Source organism: Protopterus annectens, chromosome 7.part0 (assembly GCF_019279795.1).
Source record: "Protopterus annectens isolate FY-2018-M chromosome 7.part0, PAN1.0, whole genome shotgun sequence".
NCBI classification, from domain to species: Eukaryota; Metazoa; Chordata; order Ceratodontiformes; family Protopteridae; genus Protopterus; species Protopterus annectens.
In genome coordinates, this window is record NC_056739.1 from 1,155,667,969 (window position 1) to 1,155,680,388 (window position 12,420).

A 12,420-nucleotide genomic window follows, 5' to 3' on the forward strand; every position below is an offset into this window, starting at 1 on the left:
GCTCCTTTTTTCTTAATAACATTAGCAGCCCTGCAGTGCTTCATCTTATGAATATGGAGGTATCCCTCTTTACAGTAATCCCTTTTGATAAATTTGTTTTTTGATTTGTTGTATGAAACAATGATTTGCACTGGCAGTTTCTAGCCAATCTGAATACTTGCATTATGGAGCATATATTCATATCTCATTCCTTCCTTCAACCCATATGTGTGTATATATACTCTTATACATATGTTGATGGCCCTTTCCTGGAACCATTTTGTCATCTTAGTCTTTCTGCATCTGCATGATTTCCAACGCTGTATATCAAGCCTCACTAAGACCCTCTGAAGAGGCAGAATAACCTCAGCATCGCTTCATGTCACTTCCTTGCCTATGCAACCAATGTTTTTCTTGCCTTTGCCACTGCCGTTATGCACTGTTCTTCAAAGGTTAATAGGTGAATACTAGACTAACTGTTCTGAGGAGCCATTTTAAGCCTTGCCAATAACTCGAGAAAAGAATCAAATTTTGTATCCATTATGCCAAACCCATATATGTTTTAATAAGGGAATTTAATGTTCATTTTTTTCACAATCTTTTTAAGTTATGCATGATTTTGCTTCTCAGTCTTTCACTTCCAGTACCATCATCTCAGAAGGTAAGCTTTCCCTGGGGTGCTCCTTTCAAAATGCATTTCTCTGTACTGGTTTGAATTGTTTATTTATGTCACATAAATCACCAAAAAATGAGGTACCACAAGGAGCTCCATACAAAAGAACTTTAATCTTCACAGAAATCCACAAAAAGACATTTGCAGGAAGCACATGTCTTTGCAGGAAGGGCACACCAAGTTGTATTTTGCAGTTATAGATAACATTCCCAGTGAGTTACAATGGAGACAGAGAGGTTCAGTTAAACTACAGAGAATTCTGGTGGCAAGTCTTGTTCAATGCTTATAACACACCTCGGTTGAATGCATTATGTAACAGTTAATTAGAAAGTTATTTTACAGAGAAAAAGTGTATGTGACAGGCGCAAATGAAAAAGTACACACTGTCTTTTCTTTTATTATATGTATTGAAATAATTTGCATAATATATACATATTTTTAACACATTGGAGCCTTTTTATGGTGTTTTAACCTATGTAAATGCACCTTTTAACTAATGTGAAAGCATTGCATAAAAGGATGTGTTCCTTTAACTGGAAGTTTGCACATTGTATTGTCTTTGATGAAGTACACTTGTTGATTGGCCACTATTTAATTAGATAGGGTTTAAAACAGGTTTAGATTGCAAGTTTTCTTTATTTCTGATGAAGGCCTTTTTGAAGGTCGAAAGTGCTTAACTTGAGCAACACTGTGGATTTTTAGCATTTTTTGTGGATTTCTGTGAAGATTAAAGTCCTCCTTGTGGTACCTCATTTTTTGGTGATCTATGTGATTTTTTTACTTTGTTTCACCTAGAGGCTGGTATATAGTTTGTTTTATTTTTGTTTATTTATGTGTTTGTTAAGCAGGATAGGAAAATGGCCCAAGGACCATTTCTCAGCTATAACCTTGATCAAAGGCACAATTACAAGTATGTGCATTAACACAGTTTGTTTGTGTCTTTTGGCTTTTCCCAGTTAGGGGTCGCCACAGCAGAACTCCAGTCCGCTAATGATTGGCAGTAGATTTTTACATACTGGCTTGCCGGGCCTAACGCACAACCTTCAACGAAGGAACGCCCATTCACGCATGTCGCTACACAGAAGACGCTCTAAACTGCAGTATTACAGCAAGTGCATATCTTAACAAAACAGTTATACAGTTTTTGCAAAATCCTTTTGCTGATTTTAATTTTGTGCTTCACTTATGCTAACACATGTTGTGTTACAATTATACATCTATATGAACATGTCACATACAAATACTGTGAAGAATTTTCAGCCTTTGGTTCTCTTTCTATAGACAGTAATTGTAATATACAGCATCTATCTTACTGTGCAACATATATTTTGTTAGTGATTGCATTATGGATTAAGCCTTAGTTGCCACATGTTTGCTCATTTTAACACTATTAATATATCTTTAGTATGGCTGAGGCCACACCATTCTTGCTTGCCACTATCTTACTGGCTTCCACTCTGTTTTGCAACATTAAAACTCACTGAAGTTTCAGCTGGATGAAACAAACCCCACAGAGCTTGAGCTGGACAAAACCAATAGTACCTAGCATATTTTGGTACTAGGGCAAACCTCCTACTCCCACACACACTCTTGACTTTTATATAATAACTCTGTGGTGACACAACTATGTAGTAAAAATAAAAGCCCAAAAACGTTGAATCACTGTCTGTGCACAAACATAAATCACACAAGCAGTACTTTCCTGTGTAAAAATGTATCAAGTAGATACACATCAAGGGACAGAAATCAACAAGTTTGTATTCGTCTGCTTTACACTCACCCAAGTATAAGGCAATCATCTTAGTGCCACCAGTGAACACTTTTATCTTGTTTACCAACCCTAGTGTCATGTCCAGCAAATACACCTCATGATGGCCTCTGTCCTCCTGTGTTGTTGTCCATCACCATCTTCATCTGTCAGAAATCCATAGTTCGTGACCTCAGTTTTTGCCACCTGTCCTGCTCCCCCTGCTTGAACTGTGAATTATTCTATAGTGTGATCATTTTTGCAAGTATTTCCCTTACTTCTGCAGACTTATTTTCCTCATTGAATAATGCTACATTGAAAATGTTGCCTTTTTCTGATTGATCACATAACTTTGTGCACCAAGGCAGCATTCATGAGTACTTCCACTATTCCTCATTCCATTTTAGCTGCCGGTGAGTATACATCCCAATCTATCCATGGTATATTAAAGTTAGCCATTATTGCACCTTCTGCCTTTTAACCTTTCTACTAATCCCAGCTCTCACCTGCTACCATCATCTTCTTCTACATCTGAATCACCATATCTATGACCACTCAAAAAAACACGACTCCTCCATCCCATCAACAACCTCCATTCCCAGTGTATCCTGTTTCTGAGACCTTGATTTTTATCCTTGCCTATACCTTCCTAAGGGAACCCTCAATTTTCACTGCCACATATTGATACTAGACTCAGTTTCCTTTCTCTTCCATATGCTATATATCCAATAATCACATTAGCCAATTCTCTATGCTTTGCAGCACACATTTTTCTTATTTCTATATCTGCTTTCTAGTTCTGAAATACAACATGTAACTGGACAATGTTTATCCTAAGGATTCTTGTTTTGTACAGCATAAACCTCCAGTCTTGCCTTCCCTCTGCACTGGTAGCTGAACAGAAATGAGACTAAGATTATCAAGGCCCTGAAGATCTGCATATAGTCAGAATGTGATCTTCCTGAATGAAATCACAGCCTTCAGGGCTTACCATTGTACCAATCTGCAATGATCTTTTGTCAATTATCTTATGTTCAGGGATTTGAGGGGGGGGGTCAAAGCAGGTTGCCCTCCCCCCATCCTGCCAGAAGAAGTTTAGGTTGAAGAGCCGTGTCAATCACATTACTTTTCATTGGCAGTTCTTTATTCCTGTCTTAGAATCTTCTACATTACTTCCTTAACATCTTGTTTCAGATCATTATTTAAGGCTCCTTCTATTAGGTCGCTTGTCTTTTCCTACATGCATCAGTTTAAAAGAGCCTAAACCAAGATTTGTTTGCCTAGATTCTCTTTTATCATATGTTCATATTCCTCATTTAGGAGCTCTGTTAAATATACCCTTCCAGTTTCCAATGTTCTTCCCCAGCCTTCTGCTTTACTTATCACTTCCCCAGACAGCATATGCACTAGTAATACATGAGTAGATGTATACGGCATAAATGCTAGTGATATATGATGTGTACGGCATATGTGTTAGTTGTGCTAGTGATACATGACTAGATGTGTACAGCATATGCACTACTGATATCTGACTAGATGTGTACAGCATATGTACTAGTTGCGCTAGTGATACATGACTAGATTTGTACGGCATATGCACTACTGATACATGACTAGATGTGTACAGCATATGTGCTAGTGATACCTGATTAGATCTGTATGACATATGTGCTAGTGATACATGACTAGATGTGTATGGCATATGTGCTAATGATACATGACTAGATGTGTACGGCATATGTGCTAGTGATACATGACTAGATGTTACGGCATAAGCACTACTGATACATGACTAGATGTGTACAGCATATGTGCTGGTGATACCTGACTAGATGTGTATGGCATATGTGCTAGTGATACATGACTAGATGTGTACGGCATATGTGCTAGTGATACATGACTAGATGTTACGGCATATGCACTACTGATACATGACTAGATGTGTACAGCATATGTGCTAGTGGTACCTGACTAGATGTGTATGGCATATGTGCTAGTGATAGCTGACTAGATGTGTATGGCATATGTGCTAGTTGTGCTACTAATACATGACTAGATGTGTACGACATATGCACTACTGATAGATGACTAGATGTGTACAGCATATGTGTTAGTGATACCTGACTAGATGCGTATGCCATATGTGCTAGTGATACATGACTAGATGTGTATGGCATATGTGCTAGTGATACATGACTAGATGTTATGGCATATGCAGTACTGATACATGACTAGATGTGTACAGCATATGTGCTAGTGATACCTGGCTAGATGTGTATGGCATATGTGCAAGTGATACCTGACTAGATGTGTATGGCATATGTACTAGTTGTGCTAGTGATACATGACTAGATGTGTACTGCATATGCACTACTGATACATGACTAGATGTGTACAGCATATGTGCTAGTGATACCTGACTAGATGTGTATGGCATATATGCTAGTGATACATGACTAGATGTGTACGGCATATGTGCTACTGATACATGACTAGATGTTTCGGCATATGCACTACTGATACATGACTAGATGTGTACAGCATATGTGCTAGTGGTACCTGACTAGATGTGTATGGCATATGGGCTAGTGATACCTGACTAGATGTGTATGGCATATGTGCTAGTTGTGCTAGTGATACATGACTAGATGTTACGGCATATGCACTACTGATGCATGACTGGATATGTACAGCATATGTGTTAGTGATACCTGACTAGATGTGTATGGCATATGTGCTAGTGATACATTACTAGATGTGTACAGCATATGTGCTAGTGATACATGACTAGATGTTACGGCATATGCAGTACTGATACATGGCTAGATGTGTACAGCATATGTGCTAGTGATACCTGACTAGATGTGCATGGCATATGTGCTAGTGATACCTGACTAGATGTGTATGGCATATGTGTTAGTTTTGCTAGTGATACATGACTAGATGTGTACGGCATATGCACTACTGAAACATGACTAGATGTGTACAGCATACGTGCTAGTGATACCTGACTAGATGTGTATTGCATATGTGCTAGTGATATATGACTAGATGTGTACGACATATGTGCTAGTGATACATGACTAGAAGTTACGGCATATGCACTACTGATACATGACTAGATGTGTACAGCATATGTGCTAGTGATACCTGACTAGATGTGTATGGCATATGTGCTAGTGATACCTGACTAGATGTTTATGGCATATGTGCTAGTTGTGCTAGTGATACATGACTAGATGTGTACGGCATATGTGCTAGTGATACATGACTAGATGTTGCAGCATATGCAGTAGTGATACATGACTAGATGTGTACAGCATATGTTCTAGTGATACATGATTAGATGTTACAGCATATGCATTATTGATATATGACTAGATGTGTACAGCATATATGCTAGTGATACCTGACTAGATGTGTATGGCATATGTGCTAGTGATACATGACTAGATGTGCACGCCATATGTGCTAGTGATACATGACTAGATGTTACGGCATATGCACTACTGATGCATGACTAGATATATACACCATATATGTTAATGATACCTGACTAGATGTGTATGGCATATGTGCTAGTGATACATGACTAGATGTGTACGGCATATGTGCTAGTGATACATGACTAGATGTTACAGCATATGCAGTAGTGATACATGACTAGATGTGTACGGCATATGTGCTAGTCATACCTGACTAGATGTGTATGGCATATGTGCTAGTGATACCTGACTAGATGTGTATGGCATATGTGCTAGTTGTGCTAGTGATACATGACTAGATGTGTACGGCATATGCACTACTGATACATGACTAGATGTGTACAGCATATGTGCTAGTGATACCTGACTAGATGTGTATGGCATATATGTTAGTTGTGCTAGTGATACATGACTAGATGTGCACGGCATATGCAGTACTGATACATGACTAGATGTGTACAGCATATGTGCTAGTGATACCTGACTAGATCTGTATGGCATATGTGCTAGTTGTGCTAGTGATACGTGACTAGATGTGTACGACATATGCACTACTGATACATGACTAGATGTGTACAGCATATGTGCTAGTGATACCTGACTAGATATGTATGGCATATGTGCTAGTGATACATGACTAGATGTGTACTGCATATGTGCTAGTGATACATGACTAGATGTTACGGCATATGCACTACTGATGCATGACTAGATATGTACAGCATATGTGTTAGTGATACCTGACTAGATGTGTATGGCATATGTGCTGGTAATACATGACTAGATGTATACAGTATATGCACTAGTGATACATGACTAGATGTGTACGGCATATGTTCTGGTGATACATAACTAGATGTGTATGCACACATCATATAGACATAACAGTAGACCACTGTTATAAGTAAAAGATGTAAGGTATCACAGCTCTGATCAACTTGTGATAAATATACACTATTGATAAGGTTGGTTGCGTATAGTGTACAATGCCATTCTGCATTTATAAAGCAACAAGAGTATGCCAAGAGAGGTGGAATGAACATTGTCGGGGCATTGCAGAACAGCAGGTTAAAAACAAATATCATGTTAACTAAGACTTTAGTCTAGGTAAGTGTGGGAGTAAACTATCAACAAAAATAAGTTGAAAGGATGATTGTTAGGAACATTCGACCATGTGTATTCTGTGCTGTGAATACAGTACATGAGTATTCACCTTCTGTTTCCTAATTTAATTATATCACTGATCAGTAGTATCTGTAAAATGTTATATATTTACATATCTATGTATGTATGTATGTATGTACTTTTGTTTTTTAACTGGGATAGTCCATCTGAGTAAAAGTTTCTTTTCACCAGAGCCCATGGGAAAAAACACCACAGAGTAAATTAAAGATACAATAAAAAAGCATTTACATTTGAATCCACTTAAGCACTACATTTTACAAGGGAAGTTTGCACCCCCAAGTCCTGGTTTCAGTAAGGGATTAGGGGATTCATCAACCCTACCCACTTACAAACAGTATTATGGAAAAAAATATTTACTGAAATTGGAAATTGTTAATTATATAAATAAATACTAAATACTATTGAATTGAATTACTAGAGACACAATCAGCATGGAGACTTCCCCAAGATACTAAAAAAATAATAAACTAATAGAAATGTTATTGCCATTTCTTGATGACCTGCCAAGTGGTTAACTAGCCACTAAGCAGCAATTATGTAATTAGTGTGAAGTTTCATCTTTACATTGAATGTATAGCATGATTCCCTCCTTCTTAGCACACAGGAAAAAAACACTTAAATAAATATTTACATTGTAATACACCATGCACTATAATTTATGGGCGGCACAGTGGTTCAGTAGTTAGCTTTGTTGCCTCACAGCACGAGGTTCTGTAGTTCAATTCTCGGCTGGGGTGCCTTCTGTGTGGAGTCTGAGTGTCCTCCTTGCATTCTTGTGGGTTTCTTCTAGGTGCTCCGTTTTCCTCTCACATTCCAAAGACATACGTCTGGAGCATTTCTCCCCGAACCTCCACAGAAAAAGGACTCTGTCCCGGTCAGACTTTCCTGGTAAACAAATGTTAAATAAATAAATTTGGGAGGATGCATGATTCCTGGGGATACTAATATTACATAAGGAAATAAGACAGCATAAGAAAATAAGACAGTATGGCTACTACATGAAAAGTATATGAGGAAGTATGAGGAACCAATATTTCTTATGTATCAGCTGTGCCACAATTATCTGTAACAAATTCCGATATGAAATCAAAAACAAGAAGGATCCGTTGTTGTCAAATATGTGCAACCTAACTGTAAGGAAGATGGAAAAAAGAGTGAAAATTTGTTGTACCCTAGTTTGGCCTGCTGCTATCAAAGAGCAGCTGTTGCCCATTAGTAATAGTCCTGACAGAGTTATTTTCCACAACAGATTGGAAAGAAAAAAGATGGCCCCTGTACATAATTTCATTTTGTGACCTGGCATGGGTATAGACATTTAAGACTATGATGTATTGAATGGCAAATAGCTCAAAATGCACAATAAGCAGTAACCCTTCATTATTGGGAATGACAATCTGTATCATAATAATGTGCTTGTATTTAAAAAGCTAGGCATTTCTGAAACTCACTGTTCCTAATTACAGTGGCCGTAAACTGACAGTGGCCAAAAGTCATCTGCATGGAGTCAGTAATAAATGAAAAGCTAATACCAGTGTTAAGATTAATAAATGCAAGAAATAGCTTGTCTGAATATATTGACAGGGATAATCTGCATAGCAGAAAAAATTAAGACATTTGCAAATCAAAATTCTATTATGCACTTTAAATCTATTTCTAAGCACCCAGACCCAAATGGCATTGAAGAAATCTGTGAAAAGACTCAAAGAAGCTAACAAAAAGATGAGTTCTTATGGTAAGTCCCTGCAACACAAAACAGATAACTTTCTTTTTCCCTATAGGTTCATAGATAACCACAAGAATAACTGCTCTTGTGGGACATTTTGAGTCTAGCCAATTTCCCTTGGTGACAATCAAACCTTGTACCTCTTGTTTGGGAGGCAAACACCTTAACCATTATGCCAACCCCCAACCTTGTGCCAACTCCTAACCTGTTCTTGCTCTATACACACGTAGCATAGCCACCAATATTATTTAAGCAAGACAGCAACATCAGTCTTGAGCAAAAATTAACATTCCTTATGAGATATAGTGAAGCCAGAAGTTTGCAGACAATTAAAGAAAACACAACCCCCCCCCCCCCAGATTCTGCATGCTTTGCACGGCATGCAGGATTAGTGCAGGAGCTCTAGCAGGCAATATATCTGCCGTGCAATCCAGGAACAGCCTGCTGGGGCATGCACGAGCACTCCTGCACTAGTCCTGAACGGACTAAGCCCCTGTATGCAAATCACACCATTTGCAGGAGAAATCCATGCAAATGAGGTAAATGTGCTTGAAGCTTGAAACTGGCGTTGCAGGACGAGTGCAATCTGCAGAAATGTACTCGGTTAGTAACCAAGTGCATTTCTGCAAAATCCAAAATGGAGCTGTGACAGTTCCAAATAAAGGCTGCATATCAGTCAGGAAGCATGCCAATGGCCAAGTATAAGGCCATTGGCATTGCAAACAGCGTAAAAAATTTAAAAATCAATTTCTTTTTAGCTGATCTCGGCTGTTTAAGTGTAGGGCAGCAGCGTGCAAATGGGATCTGGGGGGAAATAATAAAATAAACCTAAAATAAGCATTCTAACTAAAATCACTATTCTGCCATGAAAGTCAATGGCAGGCAGAAGACAACATGGCCAGTGAGTAGTGGTAGCTAGGGGGGGGATGCTCAGTGTGAGACATGTAACTATGCATTAGCAGGCAATCCTATGCAAATGAGGGGAATGATAGTGAATCCTAGTTTTCCCCAGTATGCTAGTCAGGTCCCAACAGTGTAAATGTAGGAATAGCTTGGTGCATGCCTAGGAGTTAGCTGACATAATGTTGGGGGGTGTCAAGCATAGTGTAAATGGATTGGAGCCCTGTGGCCCAGGTTTGCTCCTAGCTAAGCACAGCTAAGCAAGGGGATGTGTCTGACTTGCCAAGCACTCTTTACATTCCCTAAGCAAGTGGGCGTGCCGCGCACCGGGTTTTAAAGGTTTAAAAAAAAGGTTAAACCAGGAAATAGCAGGTCTGTGCACATTTGAGCACTGTGTTTGTGCGGCGCGCCCCTGGGCTTAAACAGGAAGGCAATGAGAAGGGAAAACAGCAGTAGGAAGGTAATCTGGGAGAACTAGCATAGCTGGCAGGTGAAATGTATCAGAATCAGTCAATTACACAGGCAGCAGACCAGCCTAGCCCAGAACATTACTATAAACTATGCAAACACCTTCCCCTCTGTTTTTTTCCCACACTGTACAGTACCGGTGTAAACAAGCGGGGAACTTTTAACAATCAAACAACAAAATGATAGGGGCTGCAATAGCTATCATACAACAACTTGTGGAAGAAGCTGAGGGTGGTGAGGATGTGAATGCTGTCGACCAACCCACAGTGAGGAGACGGAGAAGAGTGTACAGACCCAGGGTAACCTACCAGGGGCTACATGAGCTGGAGATAGTGGTGCGCTATAGGGTGGACAGGGACCTCCTACAGCAAATTGTTGAGCTGTGCCGGTCATGCCTGGCACACAGAACTAACATAGGGGAACCCATACCAGTGGATACCAAGGTATGTGTAGGCCTAAGAATACTAGCTACAGGTACCTTCCAAAGGCCAACTGGGAATATGATGGGGATCTCACAGGCATCAGCATCCATGGTACTCCACCAGTTCCTGGATGCCATGTCAGCACATGTCGGTGAACACGTATATTTCCCCAGCAGCCGTGAGGCATTGGCCAGCAATATGCAATTGTTCCACCAAATAGCAGAATACCCTGAGGTAGTGGGTGCATGCACATACACATCAAAGCACCACCCGGTGAGCGGAGTAGAGTCTACATCAAGCGCAAGGGCTTCCCCTCCATCAACTGTCAGGTTGTGTGCGATGCCCAGGGCATAATAATGAATGTATGTGCTGGCTGCACTGGAAGCTATCATGATTTCCACATCTGGCATCTGATGCAGCTGTACCAGAGATTTGCCAATGGGGACATCCCTCACAGTCACCTAGTGGGGGATGCTGGATATGCACTGGAGCCGTGGCTGATGACACCCATCAGAAATGCACACACACCTTTACAAGAACTCCATAATGAGGCACACGAACAGACCAGAATTATAGTAGAGCATGAGTTTGGGATGCTCAAGTCATGGTTTCGGTGCCTGGACACATCCGGTGGAGCCTTGCAGTACTCACCAGCTACATGTACCCAAATTGTCATTGTATGTGCCATGCTACACAATATGATCCTGCGGAAACAGCTGCAGCAGGAAAAGCACGGGGCAGGGCCACACAGCCCCCCACCATTGCCAAGGCCTGCTTAGGCACAGAGTGACTCAGAGGAGGAACAACCTGAGCCTGCCCCAGTAGGCAGAAGGAGGCATGCCCAGTATGCCCTGGCCTTGGCAAAGAGGAAATGCATAGCGCATACACTAACACAGGAGGGACCCAGGGAATAACACCTCTTTCTGACTCTCACATACAGTAAAAGGGATGCCAAACATGACACTACCTGTGCTCAACCATGTGTAGGGAGTGTACTATGTGCATCCAACATAGGCAGCCCTGCAGAACCACCCGCAATACTGCAACACCCACAAGGTAAGTGACTCACACATGCCAGTCAGGGGGGTTCACATACCCAACAACAGTCACAGCCAGCAGGACAGGTGTAGACAAATACAAACAAATACTGTGCTATGGGCTCTGAATGGTGCCTCTGGGTAACCCCCCCAGGCCTACACAGACAGACCACAGCAGGTCAGGGAGTGGGACATTGGTTATGAAGGGTAGGAAGTCAGAAACTAATATGTAGGTAAATCAAAGCTAAGATCTGTAGTAGACTGGAATGCCTCTAGTCAGCATGATAGCTTAGAATACAGAATGAAATGGAGTACCTGACATACCAATACAGTCATAGCAAATGTGTACAAGTGTCAGGTGTGCCCCCCCATCCTACATAGTAATGTAATAACAGTCAGGTATGCCCCCTCCAATCTTGTGTAGACATGTAGAAATAGTCAGGTGTGCTCCCCCATCCTATGTAGAAATGTAGTAACAGTCAGGTGTGCCCCCCAATCCTGTGTAGAAATGTAGAAATAGTCAGGTGTGCCCCCTATCCTAAGTAGAAATGTAGTAACAGTCAGGTGTGCCCCCCCCCAATCCTGTGTAGAAATAGTCAGGTGTGCCACCCCATCCTATGTAGAAATGTAGTAACAGTCAATGCCAAATGATCGATGGATACCCTGCAGAAACAGTATGGTACCTGTAGGTGTACAACACAAAGGTCTGCACTGCAGTACAAACTAACTGGACGTAATCCAGACATTCAATAAAGATGAGCATGCTGGGCATGCTCACACACACAGAGAAATGAAGGCAAT